The 25,238-nt window shown below is 41.1% G+C and overlaps 1 protein-coding gene across 3 annotated transcripts in view; it reads right to left on the bottom strand.

Annotated features, from left to right (window-relative positions):
• The window catches only part of SASH1 (SAM and SH3 domain containing 1), a 339,003-nt gene that overhangs the window by 218,776 nt on the left and 94,989 nt on the right, over window positions 1–25,238 (bottom strand). Inside the window, exon 1 of one of the 3 annotated variants that reach the window (XM_044291729.1) lies at window positions 8,754–8,874. The exons of the other annotated variants lie outside the window; for them this stretch is intronic. The gene's annotated coding sequence lies outside the window, so the exon portion shown is untranslated. Of the gene's footprint in view, window positions 1–8,753; window positions 8,875–25,238 lie in introns of those variants that run through there. 3 annotated transcript variants of the gene reach the window in all.

Below are 25,238 nucleotides of genomic sequence, written 5' to 3'. Positions count from 1 at the left end.
CATTATTGCCTCTTGGCATACTGCATTCCATAGTTTCACTACTGTAACTGTAAAGAATCCTGTCATCTGCCTTGCCCATGCTGCTGGTTTATTTAGGTTTTTCTGTAATATTATAATTCTGTAATAAGAAGTTGAGTTTTGCACAAGACTGAGAAAAAAAATGTGGCTATGTATAGTGTAAAAAAAAAAATCTGAAACTCCTTAAAGTTCAGCATTTTCAGAAAAAACTGACATTAAAATAGAGTCATTAATGGGAACCTGTCACCGGGATTTTGTGTATAGAGCTGAGGACATGGGTTGCTAGATGGCCGCTTGCACATCCGCAATACCCAGTCCCTATAGCTCTGTGTGCTTTTATTGTGAGAAAAAAAAACGATTTGATACATATGCAAATTAACATAAAAGAGTCACATCTCACTTGTGTGACCAGAGAAGTCATATTTTCAAGCTCTGACTCATCTCAGGTTAATTTGCATATGTATAAAATTGTTTTTTATACACAATAAAAGCACACAGAGCTATGGGGACTGGGTATTGCGGATGTGCTAGCGGCCATCTAGCAACCCATGTCCTCAGCTCTATACACAAAATCCTGGTGCCAGGTTCCCTTTAATGAAGAGATTAAAACTACAATTTGACCCCTATTCAAGTGCAGAACGACCCCTTTAACGTGTACACATTTACATGTACATCAGAGCTAAGCAAACGGGTTCCTACAAAACTAAATCACGTGACAACTTCGACATCTTTGGAAAGTTGGGAAGAACTTCAAAGCATTTTTGTCCTTCAGAATAGATTGGGTGGAGCGAACAGTTTATTACACCTTGTGTAACCACAAGGCTGTGAGTCTGCCAGATTCCCGGACAGACTGGCATTATACCAGAGCTGCCAGTGACACTGTTATAGTCTTATGAGTTTTGGCTCCTATGGTTTTCAAATTAAAATCTAGGACGGTCTTGTGAGGGGGAATGTGTTCATCCTGTCTCTTCCTTTTTAGCTGCCAGGGACTAGTAAACAATTCAAATGCCATAGATCTTAATATTTTACACCATCCCTTCCCTTACCAGCAGTGCAAACTGCAAAATATACATTCCATGTAAGAGTTGAGGAATCCCTAAGTGACTTCTAGAACTGTCCTGTTTATTACTGTCCATTGTACTGCAGGACGATTTAAAGGAGTAAAGGAGTTTTCTCTCTTCCGCAAATGGCATTTATCATGTAGACAAGTTAAAGGGTCATCCAACCACAAAAATGCCCCCCCCCCCCCCCCCCCACAGATTGTACTTACCTCACACAGATTGTACTTACCTAGCTCCCCGACACCCGTGCCACTTCTGCTGCCCATACGGTCGCTGCTGCATCTCCCCGGGTGACGCTAGGGAGGCTTGTCCCTGTCGTGGCCTGCTATTGGCTGCCCCGCCAGCTGGATGTTTTGATCCGCGTGACAGGGAGATGCAGCAGTAATGGGGAGTGAGGTAAGTACAATCTGTGTGAGGGGCCCAGGCATTGAGGGGGCATTGTTGGGGTTGGATAACCCCCTTTAATACAAGGCACTTACTAATGTATTGTGATTGTCAATATTGCTGGCTTGATTCATTTTTCCATCACATTATACACTGCTCGTAACCAGTGGTTATGGGAGATGGCCAGCGCTTTTTCCTATAGTGTGCAGGCACGGCCACTGCTGGATTGCAGGGTGCTCGTAACCATGGAAACGAGCAGTGATGAAAAAATAAAACAAGCCCTTTAAAGGTCATCTATCAGCAACAACAACCCAGCCATATTGCCTGGTATGGCCGACCCTGCTCGGTAAAAACATACCTTTTCTTTCTTGATCAGTTGCTGTGTATAGGGCAAATGTTTTAAAAGAAATGCAAATTAGAGCTTAAGTACACTGAGGGAAGGCTCTAGCAACTCTGTGCGCCATACCGCCTCTCCTCTGCTTACTTGGACACTTCCTCCTCCTCTTGATTGACAGGGTCAGGTATTCAGGTGGAGTAGAGAAGAGAAGATAAGGAGCACCACGTGGATAGTGCCTAATTCACATATTAAAAATAATAATTTCTCTTAAATGCAGCAACAGATCGGGGGAAGAAGGGTACATTTTTTAATTAGCAGGGTTAACCCTACTAGTCATTATGGCTAGCTTAGTAGGGTTGATCCTACTGACAGATGCTCTTTAATAGGATAGAAAGTCAATAAGTAAGTAGATTACAGGGAATTATAAAAGTAAGGCAAGCTTTTTCAAAATGGAGTGCATAGCGTGTGACATCCACCACCACCCCTACTTCTTCAACGGAATGCCATACCCATATTATACTGGGAATATGTAGTTAAGTACTAAAAGGTTTTTTTCAGGATTTTAAAAGTAAAGGCCTGTCCTCAGGATACTCCCTCACTATCTGACTGGAAGGGGTCTGACTCCATGCACCCTCACTTAGTAGCTGTTTTGTAGTAGCCCTAGTGCCAGACGTCAGGATCGGAACTACACAGCACTGCCCATTGTGTAGTGGATGGAGCGGGTCACTGGAGCACTGCTCCCACTGTAATGAATTGGAGCAGCACTGCAGTAACCAGCTAAATCCACAACACACTGGATGGAGCGGTGTATTTCTGGTACCGGAGCTACTGTACCACAACTGATCGTTGGGATTTTAGGGTGTCCTGAGGATAGATCATCACTTGTGAAATCCTGGACAACCCGTTTGAGGTCAGACACCCTTCCGTTCAGCTGCTGTCATCGCTGTATAATGACCCCAATAGCTTTTTTTTTCTAGTTTTGGCTACGGAGATGTTTACGGCTAATTTTTTTTCAGGATGATCTGTAGTTTTTGCTAATACCATTCTAGGGTGTGTTTGACTTTTTGACCACTTTTTATTCAATTATTTTGGAAAATCAAAGTGATAAAAAAAACTGCAAATCGGTCATTTTAATTTTTTTTTTTTCCGGTACGCCATTTACCGTATGAGAATTTTTAAAAATATATTTTAATAGTACAGGCATTTTCACTGGCAATGATGCTCATGATTTTTTTTATTTTTAATTGTTTATCAATTTTTATTTGGGGGAAAGGGTTGATTTGAATGAGACGAACTAACAAAGACAGACAAACACAATACCAGAGTCATACGAAAATGGGTCAGAACCAGACGGACTATGCAGTACCAAACGAGAGACAGAGAGTGGTCAAAAGACAAGCCGAGATCAGAACCAGACGGACTTCACAGTACCAAATGAGAGACAGAGAGTGGTCAGAAGACAAGCCAGGGTCAGAAGCATGAGCAATCCAAATAACCACAAGAGCGAGAACCAGGAACACAGCTAGCGAATCAAAGACTATCACTGGCAATGATGTATGGCAAGGAATGGATCTAAATAGAGCACCAAGTCCCTGCATCAGAACTTGATAGGTCCATTAACTCGATGCTCCATTAGTGAGAACACTAGATACTCTAACAGAGCAGCTGAGATAATCAGCCCACGGCTAATCTCTCCCAGCACACGGCCGCTACTAAGGATGCTGTAGTGTCACCAGGAGGCGTTGCTCAGCAGGTCATCTCTCCTGGCGTGGTAGTGCTGAGGCTGAGGATCACAACGCTGGAGCCCAGACAGGTAAGTTTGTTACACATAAGACCTACATTGCTGCAAGGCAACAATGCTGACCATTGAGCCTACTACAACCAGGTGAAATCTATAGTATGGCAATTTTTTGGATAAAAAATATTTGGGCCGTCAGGGGACACATCTCAATTGTATTAAAAAATAATAATTTTATATTGAAGGGAATGTGTCATCAGAAAATGACCTATTTTCTAGATTAAGATTTTATGTTAAACATGTATTTGTTTAAAATGTGTGGTTTTTACATTTTCCATGTCCCTATCTATATTTAAAAAAGAATCCTAAAATCATGCAATATTCACACTGCCCACTAGACCTAAAATATGTCAAGGCTTCCTGTTCTTTGAGAGTATCTACATATTCATTACAGGGGACCTCACTGACTTCTGTAAGATACTTTTTTAGGCATGCTGTGTGAACCATGCAAAGGTCAGGAGGGAGTAGATAAGCTGTGAAATCCCATATTGTGAATGGTGGCTCCTATGTTATCTATTAAAAAGTTACCTGTGCAGAACACGAAGTCTCAACATATTATTAGGCCTAGTGGTAAGTGAGAAAACGGCATGATTTTAGATGATTTTTAGAAAGGTTAGTTGCACTGCAATCTTCGACTTTTCCCCGCTCACAGCAAGTCTAAAAAAGTGGGTGTGGCATTGGCGGGGAAGTGGACGTGCCGGCAGGCCTGTCTCATTCATCACTTTCTATGTTTTAGGCGTAGAAAATAGTCTAAATGTAAGACGGCTAGGAAGCTAGATGCGCCAAAGTTATGTAGAGGCTAGTGCCTCTATATAACCTCGGCGATCCACCGCTAGATATAGGGATTATTAAGATGGGTGTCTAAAACGCCGGTCTTAATAAATGACCCCCATGTTCCTAGAAGTTTTTTGAATTACATATAAATGGGTTATTATAGGTTTATACTTTGCAGGTTTTAGCCAAAAGCCAGATTAGAGCCTAAGTAGAGGACATAAATGAATGCTTTGCAGCCCTATTCCTATTACATTTCCTGCTATTACTACTACTCCTGCGTTTTTATCCATTCCTAACAAAATGCAAAAAATGCCAACTGGGCAGCAGAAACATTTACTTTCACAAAAAAGACCAAATGACAATTTTTCATAAGTGAAAGAAATTGAAATCTCTTTAAAGCCTGAAATCTACTTGGCTCTAAGAAAATAAAGTCAGCTCGCAGCATTTGGCAGAAGTAGTAGAAACATAGATGAGCTATTTTGTGGACTCAGCGTGTCTTGAGATGTAAATATGGTGCATTATTTCAAAGGAGCTCTTAAGCAGGCAGGTTATTTTAATGCATTGCCACATAAATGTACCATATTTCCATATTTCCCTCCAAAGTTAGTCAGATTATGAAACACATTTCAGGGCTGAGGACAGTTTGATCCACAACATGTTTTCTAAGATTGTTACAGAGCTGGAAATATTGAATAAGTTGCTACGTAAAGTAATTGAGTAATATTTCTAAAAAGTGTGTATGCGTGTATATATGAGAACAAGACATGGTAGGTAAACAATATGCCACCCTGCTGGCCCAGTTCCCAAGATCAGTGGTGGGACTAAAGCTGGCCATAATTGAGACAATGATTGGCTGCATAGCGGACGGTCTGTCGTCCATGGGATCTTTCATATGGACTATACTGGCTAACCAGTAAGTACATTTTCGGCAAACAAGAGTTTGCCATTGGCCATCACAACCAATAATTTACACAATTTTTTTTTTACAAACGACAGTCCGCTCAAATGGCCCAAATCACCCATCCCAGACAAAGGTTGTCTCGTGTATTGCAAAAGGTTAATATTTTTTAACGAGTATACACACCAATCAGGAAAGAGCCTTTTGCTGTGTAGTTTGCGTTTTTAATGAACCAATAAGCACTGATTCATTGAATAATACCACTTCATTAGCATCCTGAATAGTAAACACACACACTCCTAAGGAACAAATCTCCATCACAAAAGAGCTTCTTAAATATCGCACCTAGTGGACAGAAGGGGAGTCTGCCAGTCAATTCACTTCCTGTGGGTATTATCCCCTTCAATGACCATACCCAATAGATGGTGGATGGCATACAGCTAATCAGCTCAACATACAGGTGGTATTCGCCGTTTCAGACTTGAGGCCATATCTTAAGACAATTAGTGCTCTAGTCCGACAATAAAAGTACCAGCAAATGAACGATCATATGTTCCCTGGCAGCATTGCCATACACATGCATGCTATTACATAAGTGATGACGAGGTGACAAAATACATTATTTATCAAAAATGGCGTATTCTGTGCCAGAAAAATCCTTACATCACGAATCAAAAGTGGTGATTTGTTTCACCTCATTTATCAAAAGGCGCATGCTGTTTTTATAATGTGTCTTTTGTAATTGTAGGCTTATAATTCGTCATTTTATTAAAAAAACATTTTTTGTTGAATGAGACATTTAATAGCATTTGTGACAATGCATCTGTGCTCAACTGGTTTTAAATGTGTGACTTCTTTAAGGCTGATATGTGAAATTTAATCACTAAAATTGAAACTTTTTGAATAAAGGTCACAGCTATCTGATCTGCCATGCACTGTTTGACATATTAAACTACCACAGAGGCATGCTAAATCTTAGTCTACATTTTGTGCCTTTTAAGCCAAACATAAGTTGATAAATGAGGCGTTTGCTAGCCTCACCCACTCAAAACAGTTGACATATATGGCGCAAATCAGTTTGCTATTAATTTAGGTGCATTTTACACCCAAATTCTGGCGCAACATGATTAGTAAATGTCCCCCAGTGTCTCTCACCAGTGTTTGGGTATGCGTGACAGGGCTTATCGGTTGAGTAGAGTCGGTTTGGATTAAAGTTTACATGAAGCAATCAACGATGAGCGCTGTTGTTGGATTTGATCTAGAATTATGATCACACATATAAGAAGGAAGAACAAATTTCTATTGTTGCATTGTATATTATAATAATCCTATTTTTTACATTTTCATGCCAGCAATCACTTGCCAATATTTTTAGCCATAGCAATTAAATAATGGTTGATGGTTGATGCTTGTTTTATATTTCATTAAGAAATTCAGTGACTTAAGTAATCCTGGGGAACATAATCTTCACTTATGGTGTAATAATATACACATTTTCCCTGTAGTAGTTCAAATACCTGGCTGGCTTTAGGTTCACCTGGAATGAGACAACCTTTAAACTGATCAGTATGTAGTTGGATATGACTTATTCTCCAAATATAACTTGTCAGAAATAGCAACACATTTTGCTGATTTGAATGACAGTTTGGGTCATAATAAAAAGAACTAGAATTTAATTTTTTTTTCTAAAATAGGTAAAATGAAAATATGTTGTCCTTAGAGGGGTTGGCCTATCTCAGACACTGATGGCATATTGCTAGAATGTTACATAAATGCCAGAGAGGTGCAGGTTCCACCTCTGATAACCTTCCTATCTACAGAACTGGGCCCAGAGAGTAGCTGCATATGCGCGGTATGCTCTCCATTCACTGCTATAGGAGCTCCAAAAATAGCGGAGTGAGCGCACTCGGCTGTTTTCGGCAGTGCCACAGGAATGAATGAAGAGTGCACTGCATAAGCATGGCCACTGCTCCATTCATCGCTATGGGACTGCTGGAAATAGCTGAGCTGACACCCTGCTACTTTTGGAACTACCATAGCGGTGAACGCAGGGTGACCGTGCATGTGCAGCTGCTCTCCATTCACTTCAGGGCCCATTCTGGAAAAAGCGGTGGGTCCCAGAGGTGGGACTCAAACCTATCCGACATTGATGGCACAGCCTATCAATATACCATTAATGTCGGAGATGAGACACTTTAAGTCACTTTATCCTTGGTGCTGCATACCTCCTACCACTCTCTATAATTTCATCCATCCTTAAAGGGGTTGTCTAACTTAAGCAAATTGCACTTATCATATATACAAAGTGAATACAGGGTGCTTACTTATGTATTGTCATTGTCCATATTGCCTCCTTTGCTGGCATGATTGTTTCCAAAGTACAGGATCTACTGGACGTGTGCTTATGAGCACATCCATGATCCCAGCCACCAGAGAGGTCGGCAGTTTTTCCTGTAGTGTGCAAGCACGACCACCGCTGCTGGATTGTAGTGCGGTCATAATCCCTGAATACAAGCAGTGTATAATGTGATGGAAAAATGAATCAAGCCAGGAAAGGAAGCAATATGGATAATAACAATACATTAGTAAGTGTCTTGTATTAAATTTCTCTACATGATACATGCCATTTACAGAAGGGAGACAACCCCTTTAAAGAAATCTCATAAACACATTGAGGATAATTTAACTTTTAGTGAGCAATCTTAAAAGAGTTTTATTAAATTGCAGGTATCTGGCTTTCAGTTTCATATGCAGAAGATAATCTTTTTCATAAATGTAATGCTGTTTTTCCTGTTATGCTAGAATCTGCTTTTGTTACATTATTCTGTACATCCTTTCTGGTTCCTACAGTTATGATCCATTAGTTTTGACTGGCAGGATAAATACTTGAATCTGAAGTTATTGGAGAAATAAATGTGCCAAGTAAAACCTCTTTTCACTGAACGTGTAATTCTTATCTCTGCTCTTCTCCAGTGAGACTATATGGTTCTATTTGTGCCATTACATTGCCTCACTCAAAATGTAGGGAATTTTGAAATGATCATATAACTCCTATCCCATGGAAACCCAGTGCTCTTCTCCTTTTAAGATATTCCAAGATAAATCTAGAGAAATGAAAATTGCTGCAATCCAATTAAAAGAAAGGGCTGTAAAATCCAGTAAATAAGTTGTACTTTCAGCCACATTAATTCTATTTTGCTTAGTCTGACACCATGGCTTACAGAATTTCAGCTTTTTCTGAACATTCTGTTCATAAGCGTTTGCTAAAGGCAACATTACATCAAATGCAACATTTCCAGGTACATAACATCAACATTTTTTGGGTAAGAGAAAAAAATAATTCCATCAGTGTGTCCCAATATGATTCGGCAAGTTGTCACTATGTAATTAAATGCATATTTCTCATCTCTATCCAATGTAGCAATAAGTTACTCCTGGAATGCAAGTGCATCTATAAAGGTACATAAACCAGGGATATCTTACCAGTGACTTCTGTGCAACAGTCCTGAAGTGATGTAATTTCTCTGCACTCTGGCAGGACACAAGGTCCAAGAAGCCACTTAGTTCTGCTCAGTAAGCTTGGAGGGTTTCAGGTTCTTCGTACAATACTACACTTTGTACATTCCAGTAGAAAGATATCTTTGTGTCCAAACCAGACATCTCAATATCTCAATAGCTGCAAGTCACTGCTAGAAATTACATTCTTTGCAGATAGCAATTAAACATTTAGTTTATGCAAAATGCTGCCTTCTGTATTCAGTTATTGGTCCTTCTCAATGGCATACCTTATTTTAATAAGGCCATTTCACATCTTGGTTGATTCAGTCTGAAGTCAAGAGCAGAACAGTAAAATTCCTCTTCTCTGTAGCTACACGAAACATAAGTAAAATGACTTCCTTTTGCTGTCTCCAAACTTTTAAAACCCTTCCCCCATACCTCTCTATCACCTAGCCACAATGAAGACTTTAAAACCCACAACATCTCCCCTTTGGTAAGTAACCCCCTGTAATGTGTTGAGAGAATCATCTCCTGCTGAGTTTGCCTGGAACTGATAAGGTCTGGTCCTGACAGATAAAAAGCCATAGTGTTGTCCAAATAAATAATACAACAAAGGCAAAAAGTTCTACAAAGAAAATATACAGCATCATGTCTGTATATCTTGGCCACCTTGTTTTTCTTTTGTAAAACTGATTAATGACTCCAAAATGACCACGTGATTCTATTATAGAGTATACAGTATATATAACATTTATTCCTTTAGGAATATATGGACTGTGGACAACATCTTCCCATATGACTCTGTGCTGGAAGGGGCATAACAAACCTAACATTTTTGGCCAATCCTTTTTATTTTCCTGGGAGACAAGTCACTGCCAGAGGTGTCTGGTAGCAGCTTTCCCATCTCTCTCCATTGAGAACACATACAGACTCGGACAAACTGAATGTGTATGGAGATATGGTCGTCAGCTGAACTATCATTTAGCCAACAGCTAATGAGCGTGGATAGCTGTATTTAGGCTAGTGAATACCAATGATACCATTCTAATGACTGATCATCCAACAGTTTGTAATTCTCCATTGTGATATTGGACTTACATAGTTGATATGGTTGAAAAAAGACATAAGTCCATCAAGTTCAACCAGGGGATAAGTGGGGACGCCAATCCCAGAAGGAAGTGAGACATACACATTACATAGCTGTTCCGTACATATGCCAAGCATGCATACGTAGTGATTGTCTTCCTGCTAACAAAATGTTGAGCAATTGAATCCAATTGATCCTTATCTCCCCCAATGTAAGCAATAGGGGGAGACACATACATTAGAGGATAGTCGATGATCCTGCCCAAATCAGCAGTATCAGCTGATACACATCTAATGTAACAGCTTATGGGTTGCTTATGTGTTGTCATGATTTCTTTTTTTTTTTTTTTATGTGGGTATTGAATTTAGTGTACTGATTTGTATAACTTTTGATAACCTCTTTCTATATGTCTTACTAGGGCATATAGACAACATAAGGGGTCATCGACTTTCGGACATCTGCCTGGCTAAAAGATTGCCATTAGTCTTGCCATATCATCTTGTCTAATCAGAAATTGAATTAACATATTTGTCTGCATATATTTTTATACATTTTGTTATTTTGTGTTGTTCTTTTCTCATGTTATAGGTGGGCATACTTTTGTTGATGGTTTTATGTAAGGTTTTTCCAAGGACTCTCCAGTGGTAAGAAGGTTGGGAATGAGTGCTCTAAGGTGCAAAGTTGCATTTTAGGCTACTTTCACATTCACGTTTTGTGCGGATCCGTCTTTTATCTGCACAGACGGATCCGCACAAATAATGCAAATGCTTGTATCCGTTAATAATGGATCTGTTTGCATTATTCATAAGAAAAAAAGTCTAAGTCAAAACGGATTCGTCTTGACTTACATTGAAAGTCAATGGGGGATAGATCCGTTTTCAATTGCACCATATTGTGCCACTGAAAAAAGGATCCATCGCCATTGACTTACATTGTAAGTCCGGACGGGTCCGTTTGGCTCCGCATAGTCAGACAGACACCAAAATGCTGCAAGCTGCGTTTTAGTGACTGTCTAAAAAACGCAACGGAGACCAAACACAGCCAAACTGATGCATTCTGAACGGATCCTTATCAATTCAGAATGTATTGGGGCTTAACTGATCAGTTTTGGGCCGTTTGTGAGAGCTCTGGAACTGATCTCACAAGCGGACCCAGAAACGCCAGTGTGGAAGTAGCCTAAAAAGCTAAATTGACAGTTTTCCAAAGAAGCAGTTCCAGGAATATGCATAGTTTCTGCATACTGTTACAATGTGCCAATGGTGCAGCTTTCTGAAGTGTTTCTGCCAGTACGTGTGATCATGCTCCAAACTGCTTAGTGCTTAAACGGAATCTGTTAGTTGGACAGAACCCTGTACATGAGGATGTTTCTTCACTAAAATATATATAAGGACAACATTCAAAACTTGTATTTGTATTATTTTAGTCAGACTGTGATCAGGGGACATCTGAGTAATTAGGCTACTTTCACACTAGCGTTCGGGTGTCCGCTTGTGAGCTCCGTTTGAAGGCTCTCACAAGCGGCCCCGAACGCATCCGTCCAGCCCTAATGCATTCTGAGTGCACGCGGATCCGCTCAGAATGCATCAGTCTGTCAGCGTTCAGCCTCCGCTCCGCTCAGCAGACGGACACCTGAACGCTGCTTGCAGCGTTCGGGTGTCCGCCTGGCCGTGCGGAGGCAAGCGGATCCGTCCAGACTTACAATGGAAGTCAATGGGGACGGATCCGTTTGAAGATGACACAATATGGCTCAATCTTCAAACGGATCCGTCCCCCATTGACTTTCAATGTAAAGTCTGGACGGATCCGTTCAGGCTACTTTCACACTTAGAAATTTTTTAACAATATAATGCAGACGGATCCGTTCTGAACGGAGCCACCGTCTGCATTATATGAGCGGATCCGTCTCAGACGCATCCGCTCTGAACGCAAGTGTGAAAGTAGCCTAAGGGGGCTACTAAAAATATCTTTTTAAAGGATTTGTACACTGTCGACTCTTGTATCCAATGAATCTAAAATAAAGAAAACATTACAAATGGTCTTGATTACAAGTCTTCTGCCATACAGCTCCTATGCAGACCTATGTGGCTTCTTAATTACAGACTACAAAGTGATACTGTAGTCCTACTTCCTTCCACCATTACCCAGGTCAACAAGTAATGTTAGGCTAGTTTCACATTAGCAGCAGGTTGTTCCAGCAGCAGCATAGCCGGATACTGCCTGAGCCCGCCAGAGCCTATGACAATAATAGGACTCGGGGTGGGTCGCTCCTGTTTCTGGCCTTAGTGTCAGGATTCAGTCGGACAACAACTTCTGCTGAAACAGCCTGCGGAAGAATTTTAACGCTAGTATGAAACTAGCCTAATGTGAAACCTGGAAATATCCAGTAAATCTAAAGGGAATATGTATTATGTCAATCGATTACTTAATTGCTTCATCATATTGGCTTCTTCACTATTTATGCTGGGCATACACACACTAAGTGTTAAGATAATGATCGTCCAGCTGACGGCTTTCTCTCCCAATCCTCCCATACGTATGTATGCTCGGCTAGAATGGGTTCACATCTGCGCTGTGAACTCTGGCAGTCTGTTCCGGTGGAGGATCTACTGACTGAGAGCTTATGGATGAGCTAATGTTTGAAAATGAGTGTCCCCCGTTTTAGAGGGGATCTTGTATAAAAGAAGGGATCTAGCTGTAGTGGACACATCTCATTTCAATGGCTGGTATAGCATTATAAATTTCTACAAGTGGGTTTCCGAATCTGGTCCTGGGTTAATAAAAAAGGAGGGACGCAGATGAAACTTGTTCCCTCAATCTTTGTACTGTGTATACACTGCAAACCATTTACACAGCACAAGATTGCGAGAAAAAAAGAAAAACTATCAATTGAATTGTTAAATCACTGGATTTCCATTTCTGATTTATTCTTCCCTTTTAATGTGTACATCTCACTCTCTGAAGAAATTCAGTTGTCATATCTGGTGGATGAGATTGTACCAAATACCAAAAGATAGTCGGCTGTAGAGCAGAAATGAGCCAGCGCCAAGAGTCTGCTCTGCAACTGCTCCATAACACACATCTATTATCTATTTCAGACAAGTATAAACCCACAGTCACTGGAAACTGGAATTAAGAATTTTTCTGCCAAAACCATCAAGAAGACAACCACAGTTATGGAACAGAAGAATGGATTGGACATAATGAGCATACAGAGATTTAAAGGCACAGTAGACATCTAGATAGAAAAGAACATCACATCATGGATACCAGTCTACCTAAATGATTATGAGTGCTTGTTATAGTAACCTGAACAGTTTGTTAGAACCACTGGTAGAAAATGACAGTTTCTGTATATTTTGTCTCTTGCCACCTATTTTAAAGGGATTCTCTGACTACAAATACCCTCTAAAGGCAGCAATTATCGTAAAATAATGAAATAATACTCGTCTATTTCCTCCCCGCCACTTTCAGCTGCTGCTCCTTTGGCATTTGCTTGTTCAGCTGCATTGTTGACGTGCCTGTGTATTTCATGTGACCACTACAGCCAACCAATGGCCTCAGCGGTCTCATGACGTATTCTTCTGAGGCCAGGGACTGTCTGCAGCGGTGTTAGATACAGTATATACTGACACGTAGGGAGCATTAGAGCTTCAGTGGAAGATAAAGTGCATGGTTATACATTCTGTATATATGATTGATTAGGTCACCCTAGTGGAGTTTACTGTCACATAAGCCCTCTCTATGCATGTCAGAAGGATCAGGGGTGCATTTCATGGGTGCACCTTGTTGGGAACCTCATAGATGCCCTGAGAGGCAGGATTTGTCTACTGACTGATGCCTTTGTCATTCGTATCTGTGAAAATGGCACAATTGTTATTCAAAGAATAGCACATTGATTTTCAAATGAATGTTCTAGTTATTACAGGTACATCCTAAAAGCAAAGTGCCATGTCTTAACATTTCAGTGAAGAGACAGAATAATAAAATGTAGTTAGATCTTCCCCCGTTACTCGAGCAGCAACCCTTCCTAATCTGCCTATATCCATTAATATGGGCAGCCTTGATGAAGTAATCATCACTATTGACCACATTGATTTCTTCCTCCTCACTGTGTCCAATATCCTAGTCATAAATTGCTTATTCTTCCTATATGTCAAAAAGAAGCAGCCCAATTTTCCTGCAGTATAAAGTCATATGAGGACAGGCAAAATAAGAATTGCTTCATCCTCATGTAATAGCTTTTCAGTAGGTATTATCAAATATTTTCTGAATACTTTGGAAACTATTTGGTGATATATTGGGGATATTTATCAAAACTGGTATAAAAGAATGCTGTCTTAGTTGTCCATAGCAACCAAATTCCACCTTGTAATTTTCAGAGCTCCTTTGGAAACTGAAAGGTGGAATCTGATTGGTTGCTTTGGGCAACTAAGTCAGTTCTACTTTACACCAGTTTTGGGAACTCAGGGCCACTGGTTCAGAATTGCTAATCCTATAGATGGCGTTGACTTAGACAGGTTGTCTAGACCTACACCAGATTTATCACAGTGGCCCAAACTGGATGATAAATGTGGTGCATGGCAAGACACTGTTGGCTAAAGGCTGTATTACACCAGATGATTCTGCAGGCGATTGTAAGTGTTCCTTACCAGCAATTGCCTGTTCTCTAGCGGTGGAGACCGCTGCTATTACATGTAGTGATCTCCTTCACAGCATAGGGAGAGAAAATCTGCCAGTGCAATACTGGATTAACTTTATACCAACTATTTGTTGGCTTACTTTGCCAGGCAATAGTTGTGATGCAGTTCTGGAACAGTGTAGCACATTGTATGTCACATCTATTTACCTGCCTATTTAAGTAAGTGATACCGCTTGTCCAACTAGGCAGCTCTGTCCACTGTGTAGTGGTCGTGTTGAGTTCCTGCAGCTCAGCTCCCAGCATGGCCATTACACAGTGAAGAGAATTACATGATTCCAGCTCTGGCAGCTGCTAAGAAGAACTGTGGTGTGAATGTGGACAACCCCTTTAAGCCCCAAATCAATAAGCCGTAAAAGATAAAGCAATGTCTGCAAGGATATTCCGCATTGATTTAACCTGTAAAATATCCTAATTTAAAAGTGGTCAGAATTAGTTTAATTCATATTTCACTGAAAATGAATGATTGTTAAAATGTATGAAATTTACGTTCGTACATTATAGTTTTTGCTGCAGGAGATTTGGTTAGGGATTCCAGCTCAGTTAGGTTGATTTATTAACACTCTACACGGATTGGCAAAGGCTAAGACTTTCTGCAGATTGACCGTACAGGATTAGAGGGGTTTTCCAAGACTTAAATACTGATGACCTATCCTCTTGATAGATCATCAGTATCTGATCGGACATCCAGGACCCCCGCCGATCAGCTGTTTGAGAAGGCACCGACGCTCGCAGTAGTGCCATAACCTTCTCCAGCTTTTCCTAGGCAAGTACCTCCATCTCCCAGAAATGCATTGCACTCAGCATTTGCTAACTCTGACTCCTCCATTTCCAAAGTTCTGTTCTCTTTCCTACCCTGCATAGAAAATAGTCCCTCGCAGCTCCGGCAATTCATTGATAAGTAGCATTATGGTATATATCCACCCTTTCCAATTTCCTTCTCCACTGACTACACAGATATACAGCTATTTAAGAATTTAGAAGGGATGAATGGATGAAAGCTGCCTGGGCCGCTTCACCGTGAGATCACTATGTTGGCAATGAGAGGAGGGAAAGGAGCAGCGTAATTACTGAGCATGTTTTTCCACCACTGAACATAGGAGAAGGTAGTCCAGAATTTAGGCCACAGGAGAAACAGCAGGGACACTACCAAAGAAGGAAATGTGAATAAAAACCTTAAAATATTTTTATTGCATGTATAGTGCACAAATACTAAATTTGCATCACCCTATTCATAGGTACAACTCACCGAATCACTGGGACAGGCTAAAAGTACACAGGTCAGATTTGATCCTCATGATGAGCTGTTGTATTTTATAATCTCTTTTCAGTATACATGGGGTCAGGCTGTGTGTATATCTTGAAAAGACAAAGGTAATAGTGGCTCACTGTACCTTTAACAAAGGAGTGGTGCTACAAAGCCCCGTTGATCCACCCAACCAACACAATTGTATATAAAAAAGTTATAGATTGGGCTGAGCACTCAAATACTGAAATACTGCATATATAAGGTGTGTGTATATCTTGGTAACAAGCAGCAGACAGTTTGGGTGTTATACAAAGACATTTGTGCCTATACTTTAAGATCTTATTGAGATATGTAGCTGCTGAGCTGCCATGAAAGACCTTTTTACCTCCAGACACACTACACCTACACAGCATTTGATATGTAGAGCTCTTGTCAGATGCTCAATGATGAGTGAAATAATTGTGCACAAGCTATGCCTGCACAAACAGGATGGTGAGGGTTCACTGGCAGTGCAGAAGGCTGGTCTAGCACTGGTCAAAGTCAGGCGACAGAAGCCATTGGAAAGGATACTGCCAGATTTTCAATGACACAGCTGTATGGGCATGTAGGTAATAGTTGTATGACGTAAGACCTTTTGTATTCTTTCAAAGAAAAGATGACTGTACATTAATGGCCGTGGTTACTGGCAGCGGCACAGAGCACTTTCCCCCGATTTTTACCTTTAGTAGTCCTAAGTACGGTAAACATGTAAATCACATGAGGATCATCTGGACCAACATAGATAAATTCTTCTGGTGTGTGATGCTGTTCTAGATCTGAGAGTGAGTGGGTCCCTGGGTATTCTGCTAAAGGAAGCAGAGAAGGAACCACAACAAGATGCTATCATTCAGAATCCAAAATCTAGTATTCAGGCAGATGAAATCCAACTGCTCGATCTTTATCTCCCATGACATCTGCCATGGGGGGAGAGTCAGGAGGCCCATACACATTAGATGGTTGGTCAGTTCTGCTGAAATTGACATTTATCAAATGTCTACTGCCAGCCTTACACCTGCGCCCAGTTGCAATTATTTTATTTCCTGTACTCGCAGACACTAATACAAGTGTAATGGCACCCATAGCCCCCACATTGCTAATAACATGTACATTTGAGCAGTGTCAGATGGGTTCCAGAGGAAATTATTTTGAGTTTCCATCCTTCTTTCATACAGAACAGGGGCTCATCCTCTTTTAATTGCATGGTCAATTTTCCTAATGTCACCGAACATGAAGGACGTGTTCATAAAGTCTAAATGAGCAGCGCAGATTGCTATATAGTAGAACCTGTATTTTATTTATATAAATCTCTGCACTTTCAAGGCTCAAGAGCCCAGTGGACGGTCCTAATATTGATTGATGGTCTCCCCTGTACACACAAAGATAGCTGTCAATGAGTAGAACCTCCCTCTGCACTCCAAGATTTAAATTAATAAAAGAATTGACTGAATCATTTCCCACCAACCTACATATCCATCTGCTCAGCTCCTCCTGCTCTACAGATCAGACTGCATATACATCACAGGTCCCCTTTAAGTATGTTCTTTTTTACAGCACATTTCCATTAAAGAAAATAATTTAGCATCTTTTTAGATACTTAAATGTCTCTGTAGACGTAACCAGAGTTTTTGTTTTTACTTTTGGTGAATTCTAGTTTGCCTCCAGCATGTTTCATGTCATTAACACTATTCACTAGGGATGTCCTCTGTATCACCGCACATAAAACTGCAGGAAACACATACTTGACACATAGGAATATTTGAAATAAAAGTATAGCCAGAGTAAACATTGCGGCTGGTAATAAAGTTGTACAGCGTTCTACAGATGTTCTGTCATCTGTTTCATAATCAGTGTAATTAGCACAATGTTATAATGTATTTATGAAACACCCAAAATTCCATGGTGTCAGGCGCATGATACTGTATGCAATGTGTGACATATTACTGAAAAAGCACCATACTCTCTGATACGAGGCATAACACTAGTTCACTGCAGGACACGCCAGGCCCGATGCTATATGATAGAGATTGCACAGGTGGCAATAGCACTGGCACGTCTGGCATTTAGGATGGGCAGGTTGGGGTTATGTTTAGTATGCTCAAAATAAACCAGATCCATAAAAAAAAAAAAAAAAAAGTTGTTCTTCTGATGGATCAGAAGAACGGAAACCTCAGCGAAGTGTCAACACAGACTAAGATGTCTAAAAGACTCTTCTTACCTTATCTATAGAAATAACATGCCAGTTCCCCCAGCTAGCATTTGTACAGTATGTGGGAGATAGCTGTCAATGAACAACCTTTTTGTCTGTTGATAAATGTAGAATTGAGCTGCCATCTCTGCTGGCCCCTAGAATAAGCATCCTGGCAGGACTTGCAGTTAAGAGAAAACTTCCATTTAGAGCCTGTATAAAACTGGAATTCCAAGGGTAGAAAATATGCTGTCAATTTTGCATCTGGATTTGTGGCCAAAAAAATCAGCATATTACTGTAGCAGTAGCCAAGTCGACGAGATTGTAACAAATCTCATCAACACTCTGCGGAAATTCACATCTGGCACAATACAGATTTTTAATCAGCAGCAGATCAATTTTTCAGCTGATTTCACCCTTTGCAACGTGTAAGGTGTGTGGCAGGAATTGCACAGTACTGTGTTAGCCAGAATAAATACAACAGTATTAAGGGATTGAGGCCATTTGTAATCCTGCCTGAAGAAGGAGTCTTTGTGCTCTGAAAGCTTGCAATATGTTTTTTTCCTGGTTAGCCTATAAAGGTACCACTCCCTTAATACTTTTGTATTCATTAACGCAAAAGTATTCAACGTCACAATGTGTAAGGTGAAATTGTTATGAAATCTGTTATGGATTTTTTCCATCACGTGTGGCTATACCTTAGGTTCATCAGCAATTAGTGCATTCATATCCTATCGATATATGGCATGCATGTGAATAAACTATATTTTCACTGTGCATATATATTTTTTTCCAGTCGAAACAAGCACATTCTACTTGGAGACACTATTATGTCTGCAGGGACATGCGGCTGAGACACTTGTGCTTGGGTGTCACTACAGCATAAGCCAAGGTAAGCATGTATGTGTATGGGGGAGTCAGAAGACAGCTATTAACGTTATATAGGCACCTTTAGTTACAAAGGTATATACTGATGTTGTTAAACGAAAGGACAGCATGAAATCCCAACAAGGCCTTCTCCTTACAGACAGCTTCAATGTTTCAGAAAATGAGCCAGGGCATAGAGAATTGTCCTCTGGGTGACTGCCTGCCGTCTACCTAATTGGCTCCACTTGATTGTCATTCTCCATATTTGAATATGGACACTTGTCAATCAAAAAAGCCCCATGCTGAGAAGCCAGTTGGAACCTCCCAGGTGGACTGGGAACTTAAAGTGGAGCCTGGAAAAAAACTACAAGTGACCCTATGTGGTAGGTGGGTTCAAATAAACAGAAAGAATGGCTAATACAATTAGGCGGGCCAGTAATACCATATTGAGGCACAAAATACCACCCCAGCAGAGCCAAATACCTCAGTGCAGAACAATAACCTGACCCAGCAGGATAAAAAACTAAACTGCAGCACAACATAATGCCCCAGGAGAACAAAATACCTCCTCCGAAGCTGACCTTCCATGGCGGCCAGCTCCAACTGCCATACTCTGTCCTCCTACTCCAATGGCAATCAGTTGAATTCTGGAATCAGTAGAGCACCTGTGGTTGTTGGCCAGGTACATAGCTACTTGATGCCCCCAGCGTTAATTAACTCTGGGAGCGTTCGATCATTACATACCTAGCGGGCGGCCGCGAGGAGGGATCAGTCGGTTCCCCGGGCATCGGCCCACTGGGAAATTCCCCAATCCGCATCTGCCCAGTTGACTATTCTCTCTGCTCAGTATTCAGTATTCTCTCTGATCAGTATTAAACTATATATTCTCTAAAATGCTGTAGCATTTCAGAGAAGATGTTGATGTCTGTTATGATTAAAGGGGATATCTCATGATTAATATAACAAATGAAAATCAGACATCGTATTGTACATGACGATCTCTAACAAAGCCAGAACCAGCCCTGTACATCACATGGATCCAAAAATCTACCCATTCATTGATCCAATTGCTCTACTGGATTATTTCAAGATGGCAGCTTAGGGGTGTGTCCCCTTTTTGCTGCAGCACAACTTCTTAAAGAACATATACTGCTGGCAGCTGAAGGATGGAACTAAGTGTATGCATTCACTTCCAGGTGGACAGAGAAATAAGAAATAGAGCAAAAAGCAGGTGACGCTATGCAGAAAGATTCTAACTCAGTGACTAGACTCAATATTTTTTATTACATGTAATTTCAAAAGTTTTTAAATCGTGGTCCTGACTTGAAAAATGTGGCATATTTTTCATGGGATAACTCCTTTAGAAATCTCAGGATTTTATGCTCATGTAGCTTCGGCAGGATGACTCTCCTGATAAGTTCCCTTTTAATGTGATATTTTCACTACTACTGAATATATGAGACTGCACTAAAAGAAATGTCATTTTAATCTTAATTCATCTCCTATTTTACTGATTTCCACAGTTTTGCCTGCTGTCTAAACAGTCTGAAAATTGAAAATAGCTATAAATTGGACAACATGGTGTTTACTGGCCCTCACATACTGCATTTATTAGAATTAATTTGCAATAAATTGAATAATTGAACTGTCTACCCAATAATATGTTCATGCGCGATGTAATTGGTAACGATTTACTGTCTGTTACTGGTCTACAATGAAAACATAATGACATCATCAGCCCTCAGATTTCTCAAACCTATTTAGAATTCGGAGACTCTCTTCCTTGCCAGCTGCATTCCCCTCAATTGCTGTCTGGTAAATAGCAGCTGCAGAGGAAGCCTAGCGATGCCAGGGTACATCATGGCAAACGCCCCCGCTCTTTAGTCTAGTGTATTACCAGCCAAAATTGCTGAATAGAAAATCTGTGTCCTACTGAAGATATGAACCTTTCAACGCCAAATGAGCTGGCAATGTGGAGCGTTTCAGTCCTTTACAGGCAAAGGGTGAGTTAATGACTGAAAGGGAAGAATTTCTATTCACTCTTTATTGTGAGGTATATAGAGTAATGCAATTGAAAAGTGTAGGAGATGAAATATAATGTAAAGGTTTAAGCCATACTGAATACCCTAAAAAGGTTAAATCATTTGTTTTTGTTCCATATGAACAGCACGTTATTATTTGTTGAGAGAAACAGCTTTAGTTCTTGTAGATATCATAGAACACAAAGGATGCCTTCTATTGTGCATTACATACACACTCCTTTCTTCATCTAATAATTGTAATTAAAATCTTAATGAAACAATCAGAACAAATTGGACTAGGCATACACAAGTTCATACAAAGACCAATGGTGTTAGGTTGATATGTCCTAGGTCCCAGATACAGCCCACTTCTGTCTTGTGTATGTCCACACATCCCAACTGTCCTGGATCCAGTGGGTTAGTCCCGGATTTTGATGGCTGTCCTGAGATCCTGTGAGGGTTATGTCCATCTCTCAACTGTCTCTTAGCCCTTAGGTTCCTTAGCTGTCTGCCCCCTGCTTCACCGTCCAACTCAAATGCCGGTGCTCCCCAGCAAGCACAATGCAGTTACACATCTCGCTGCTGGGCGTTGTAGGAGGAGCATGCAGACCTGGGAATCAACCTCTGTCTCATCCTACACAGCCTAAAAGGCACAATGTGGGACCACATCATACATGCTGGAGAGTGCAGGGTGTGCTGGATAATTGGGGTAGCACCTAGGTGAGTGTTTATTTTATTAATGGAGTTGGCACAACTAATAAGGGCACTACTGTAAGGTGGGCATAACTACTGTGTGGGGGCACAATGTGGGTATAACTACTGTGAAGGGACACGGTGTGGGCATAACTACTGTGAGGGAGCACAAGGTGGCATAACTAATGCACTGGCAACTACTGTAAAGGGGGCATAATGCGGGCATACCTACTGTGTGGTGGTGCAATGTGCAAATAACTATTGTGAAGGGGCACAATGTGAACATAAAAACTGTGTGGGGTACAATGTAGGCATAACTACTGTGTTTGCATAATTACCATGAGGAGGCACAATGTGGGCATAACTACTATGTGGGGGCACAATGTGGGCATAACTACTGTGAGGGGCACAATGTGGGCATAACTGCTGTGAGGAGACACAATTGGGTATAACTACTGTGAGAAGGACAATGTGGGCGTAGCTGCTGTAAGAAGGCACAATGTGGGCATAACTACTATGCAGGGGTATAAAGAGGCAGGAGGAGTTAGAGGCGTGGCTTAGTATCTATAACTAATATCTATCTCATGTCTATCTATCTCATATTATTCTATCTATCTATCTAGAGATGAGCTAATCGAATCCCACGAAGAAGCCGAATTTCCTTGTGCTTCGTATCAGTGAATCGATTTAAACTGAAATAGTATAAAAAACAAAAAAATCCTAACTTACCTCCTCCATTTGCTTGCGATGGGCCACCAGCCTCCATTTTGCTTGAAGATCTTGGCTTAAATCATGTGCGAGACGAGATTACATCATCACGCCGGCCGTGATGACTAGTGTTGGGCGAGCATACCGCCGAATACCGCATGTGCTCAAGCGCGATGCTCGAGTCTCCTCCCCGCACGTTTGTTGGCTGCTACGCAGCCAATAAACGTGCAGGTAAGCACTGCCATTCACTCTAATGCCGTGACCATGTCGGCTGCTGGCATAACAGTGGTTGGCTGCCCGAAACACTTCATCAGGTGCTATATAGCACCCGATGACACGTGTTCGGCTCAGTATTAGGCTTCCACACGACCGTATGGCTTTTTCAGTATTTTGCGGTCCTCAAAAAACTGATCCGCCAAAAATACGGATGACGTCCATGTGCATTCCATTTTTTACAGAACAGCTGGCCCCTGATAGAACAGTACTATCCTTGTCTATTATGCAGACAATAATAGGACATGTTCTATCTTTGAACGGAACGGAAAAATGGAAATACGGAAACAGAAGGCATATGAAGTACCTTCTGCTTTTTTTGCGGATCCATTGAACTGAATGGTTCCGTATACGGTCCGTATATGGAACGCAAATAAAAACGGAAAGTAAATGGAAAAAAAAAAGTTTGTGTGCAAGAGGCCTTAGTCGGGGGAGCTGAAGAGCAGAAGGGAGAGATAGTGTAGGGATTGAAATAGCAGTATTTTAGTTTTTATACTTGTTATAGACCCAAAAGTCCTTTTAATGACTATTGTCTGTGGCAGCAATATATATTTTTAGCACTACCTGCCCTAAAATACTAAAACTTGTTAGAGACCCAAAAATCCTTCTAAGGACTATAGTTGTATCTGGCAACAATATATATTTTTAGTGCAACCTGTGCTAAATAGCTTGCAATTGTTTGGCCGCTGCAGACAGCGACATTATCTGCGCTACATCTCCTGTCTAATGTGTGCACAGCCTAAAAATATCTGTGACATCCAGTGTACTTTTTCCGTAGACGGTGTCCACTGCCGACAGATTACCTGCGCTACATCTCCTGTATAACGTTTGTGTAGCTGAAATATCAGTGACATTCAGTCTCATTTTTTTGCTGCTGGTGGCAGCTATATTACCTGCGCTACACCTCCAGTATAACGTTAGCACATCCGAAATATCAGTGACATTCAGTGTAATTTCTTTCGCCGCTGGTCACAGCAACATTATCTGCGCTACATCCCCTGTGTAACATGTACGCAGCCTAAAAATATCTGTGACATCCAGCGTACTTTTTCTGTAGACAGTGTCCGCTGCGGACAGTTACATTGCGTGCGCTACATCTCCTGTATAACGTTTGCGTATCCGAAATATCAGTGACATTCAGTCTAATTTTTTTGCTGCTGGTGGCAGCGACATTACCTGCACTATATCTGCTGTATAATGTTTCCCCATCCTAAATATCAGTGACATTCAGTGTAATTTTTTATTTAGGTGGTAGTGACAGTGAATTACTTGCACTATACCTCCTGTATAACGTTTGTGCAACCTAAATATCAGTGACATTGAGTGTCATTTTTTATTAGTCAGTGGTGACAGCGACATTACTTGCGCTATACTGTCACGGAAGGTGTACAGGAAACAAGACAACACAAAATAAATATACGACTCACTGGATCCAAAACTAAGGAACAAAAAGGAAGACCCCTGCATCAGACCTGGCACTCTCCCTGACTGCTCAGCCTATGCGAAAATCCCAATGATAGATGATCGCATATCCTCGTACCTCGACTGTATAACACCTGAACACCCTATAATAGTGAGGGGACACGACCACTGGCTCCCTACACTAGATATGGAGGGAGTCAGGGTCACCTGGGATCCAGCAAACAGAAAAACACAAATGAATGCACAACACTTATCTTGTAGAAGACTGGGAAGTAGGATCAGCATGCACACACACTCCAGGAAGTAATATAAACCGCAAAATGATGCACTATGGGGAGGAATTTAAAAGGATGCAATCAGTAAGGTTTTAATAAGGACTTATGAAAAACATTATTGATCTTCCAAGTCTGAGGAAGATCAAGACGGTAGGCAACAGGATTGATGACAGACAAGATTTTGTAAGGCCCAATAAACTTAGGACCCAACTTCCAGGAGGGAACCTTCAATTTGATATTCTTAGTAGACAACCACACCAGATCATCAACATTCAGGTCCGGACCAGGCACACGTCTCTTATCCGCCACACGCTTATATCTCTCACTCATGCTCTTTAGATTATCCTGAATCTTTTGCCAAATAGATGACAAAGACGAGGAGAGTCTGTCCTCATCAGGTAAACCAGAAGACCCCTCTCCCGAGAATGTCCAAAACTGCGGATGAAACCCATATGCACCAAAAAATTGTGACTTATCAGAGGACTCCTGACGACAGTTATTTAAAGCAAACTCAGCAAGGGACAAAAAAGAACACCAATCCTCCTGATTCTCCGCCACAAAACAGCGCAGATATGTCTCCAGATTCTGATTGACGCGCTCTGTCTGGCCATTCGACTGCGGGTGGAAAGCAGAAGAGAATGACAACCAAACCCCCAAGCGACAACAGAAAGCCTTCCAGAATCTGGAAACAAACTGCGTGCCCCTATCAGAGACTATGTCTGAAGGAATACCATGCAATTTGACAATGTGATCAATAAATGCCTGTGCCAGCGTCTTAGCATTGGGCAAGCCAGGAAAAGGGATGAAATGCACCATTTTGCTAAAACGGTCCACCACCACCAGAATCACAGTCTTCCCTGAGGAATGAGGCAGGTCCGTTATGAAGTCCATGGACAGATGTGTCCAAGGACGGGAAGAAATGAGTAAGGGAAGGAGAGGACCTGATGGCCGAGAA

This window comes from Bufo gargarizans, chromosome 4, assembly GCF_014858855.1.
Source record: "Bufo gargarizans isolate SCDJY-AF-19 chromosome 4, ASM1485885v1, whole genome shotgun sequence".
In the NCBI taxonomy this organism is placed as follows: domain Eukaryota; kingdom Metazoa; phylum Chordata; class Amphibia; order Anura; family Bufonidae; genus Bufo; species Bufo gargarizans.
This window is presented reverse-complemented; position numbering and strand designations above follow the sequence as displayed.